This window comes from Hordeum vulgare, chromosome 2H (genome assembly GCF_904849725.1).
Source record: "Hordeum vulgare subsp. vulgare chromosome 2H, MorexV3_pseudomolecules_assembly, whole genome shotgun sequence".
NCBI lineage: Eukaryota > Viridiplantae > Streptophyta > Magnoliopsida > Poales > Poaceae > Hordeum > Hordeum vulgare.
Genome location: NC_058519.1, coordinates 368948883 through 368951736, shown reverse-complemented (window position 1 = coordinate 368951736; position 2854 = coordinate 368948883).

Here is a 2854-nt window from a genome sequence, read left to right as displayed (position 1 = left end):
GAAATGGGAGGAATCTCTCCCGTATGCCGAGTTCTCTTACAACAATAGCTATCAAGCTAGTCTGAAGATGGCCCCTTTCGAAGTATTGTATGGGCGAAGGTGTCGGACTCCTCTGAATTGGTCAGAAACTGGGGAACGATCACTCTTCGGTCCGGATATTATTCAACATGCCAAAGATCAAGTCCGCATTATTCATGAGAATCTGAAGGCTGCTTAGTCTCGTCAGAAGAGTCAGTATGACCGTCATCATCAAGATATGGTCTATCAGCCTGGGGAAAAGGCTTATATTCGTGTCACCCCAATGAGAGGTGCACATCGTTTCGGAATCAAGGGCAAGTTAGCTCCTCGTTATATTGGTCCTTTCACTGTTCTCGAAAGGCGTGGAAGAGTGGCTTATCAATTGGAACTGCCGGCGAACCTTTCTCAGGTTCAAGATGTCTTCCATGTTTCTCAGCTCCGTCGCTGCTTCAAGGACCCTATTCGAGCAGTGGATCACGATATGCTTGAACTACAACAAGACCTCTCTTATAAAGAGCATCCGGTCTGCATTCTCGACCAAGCTGAACGTAAGACTCGTCGCAAGGTCACTAAGTTCCTTAAGGTGCAGTGGTCAAATCACTCTGAAGATGAAGCCACTTGGGAACGCAAGGATCATCTTTGTGATGAATACCCCGGGCTCTTTCCCTCTACCTCATAATTCTCGGGACGAGAATTCTTGTTAGTAGGGGAGAATTGTGACATCCTCGACTTTTGCAACAGTAATTATTGTAATTAAGCTACAGTGATCAACCGCTAATGATGCCACGTCATCGAATTTCCATCTCAGACCCGCGTTGATTCGAGTCTGTCCGGATCCAAAATTTGAAAACAAAAGAAAAGTACTTTATAAGTTCATTACAAATATTAAAAGAATATATATAAAAAGGAAAGTATTAAAAATAATAATGATAAAGTGAAGTATACAAAAAAGTATTTAAAAAGAAAAATAGAATAGTAAAATAAATAATGTAAGAAACAAAAAAAAAGAAAAAGAAAAAAAAGCAACCCCCACCCCCGTGGCCGACCTGGGCCAAAAGGCCCAACTGGCCAGCCCACCCGCGCCACCCTCCCCTCAAACCCTAGGGCGAGCCCCCCCCCCACGCCACGCCTCGCTCCCTCCCTCTTCCCCCGTCCCCCCCCCTCAGATCCACCCCTCCCTAGCCGGCGAGCCCCCCCCCCCCCCCCCCCCGCCGGCGAGCTCCCCCGTCGCCCCCCACGGCCTCCTCCCGCCGACAAGCTCCCCCGTCGCCCCCCCACGGCCTCCTCCTCCCGCCGGCGAGTTCCCCTCCCACGACCTCATCCTCCCGCGACGAGCCGCCCCCCCTCGGCCTCCACCCCGCCGGCAGGAGCCCCGGCCACCTCGGCCCCCCACCTCGCCGGCCTACAACCCCGCCCCCGTCGGCCTTCCTCCCGCTCGGTCCAGGAGGGACCGGGCAGGGAGACTTCTTCGCCTCGCCGAGTCCGGCCGGCTCCCCCTCGCCGGCACGACCTCTCCAGTGACCGGCATCATCGTCACCGTCACCGCCTCGTCCACCTCCGCGCCGTCTCCTCCGCCCCTACCCACGAACTCCGGCTTCACCGGCCCCTCCCGTCAACGTCGGTGAGCCCCTCCTTGGGCTCCTCCCACCATGTCGTTCTCCTCGCCGTCCCGGTTCTGTTCCGGCAAACGGGACCTCGATCCGTCGACGGTAGACTCCGGTAGGTAGGATTGAACATTGGGTTCTTCTATGTTGAGTTAGCAGAGAGTTGTTTCTGTGTTGTCTGTTGACACAGAGGGAGATGAGAGTTTTGAGAGAAAATAAAATAAATAAATGATGTATTAGCTGCGTATGTATGTATGTATGTATGAGATGCGATGTTTGTATTTGCGTATATGGATAATTACAGGAATACGACATGTGTATGGTTATGTATTTGTGATTAATGAAATGAGTAAATGGCCTTAGGTCACTTACCGGTGGGGCCAATGCACCCGCTGTCTATGACAGGGAGGCCCCACGCGGTAGTTAATATAAATAAATAAAAACGATGTTCTTATTAAATAAATAAATAAATAGATATAATAATTAATTAATGAGTTAATGAATTAGTTAAATAAATATATTAGTTACATTAATTAATTAGAATAATTAGAGTATGACACGTGGGTCCCCCACTAAATTAATCTGATTAATTAATATTTAATCTTAAATAAAACTTGTGCCTATGACGTTCGGGACCCGCAGGTCAGTTGACCAAGTCAAATGTTGATGTCATCATGACATCGCGATGATGTCATAATAGGATTTTATTAAATCATTTAAATCTATTTTTAATTCCTAAATAATTAATAAAACTTTGAAAATTAATATAAAATAATCCGTAAGTCAGATCAAAATAATTTCAACATGAAAGTTGATCAGCACAACGAGGCGAACCCGGATACACGGCCCGTTCGTCTGTCACGCGTCCCTAGCATAGCAGACTTGGAACTTTTCCATCGTTTCCAGTATAACCGGTAGTAGCCCGAGACCCGGAAAATATCATCAGATATTCTTCCGACCCGTCTATGACGGATGTTGTTGCGTTAGCTCATGTCTAGCCTGCATCTTGCCATGTCATGCTTTGTGTTGCATCGGTGCTATTATTTATTGTTTCTTCCCCCTCTTCTTACGGGTAGACCCCGAGACTGACGCTGCTGCCGGGTACACCTACGACCCTGCCGATCAGTCCTTTGCCGCAGAGCAGCAAGGCAAGCAAACTCCCCTTGATCATTCCTATATCGCCTATGTCTTTCTTCCTACTGCTTGCATTAGTATTTTGCTACTGTTGTAGT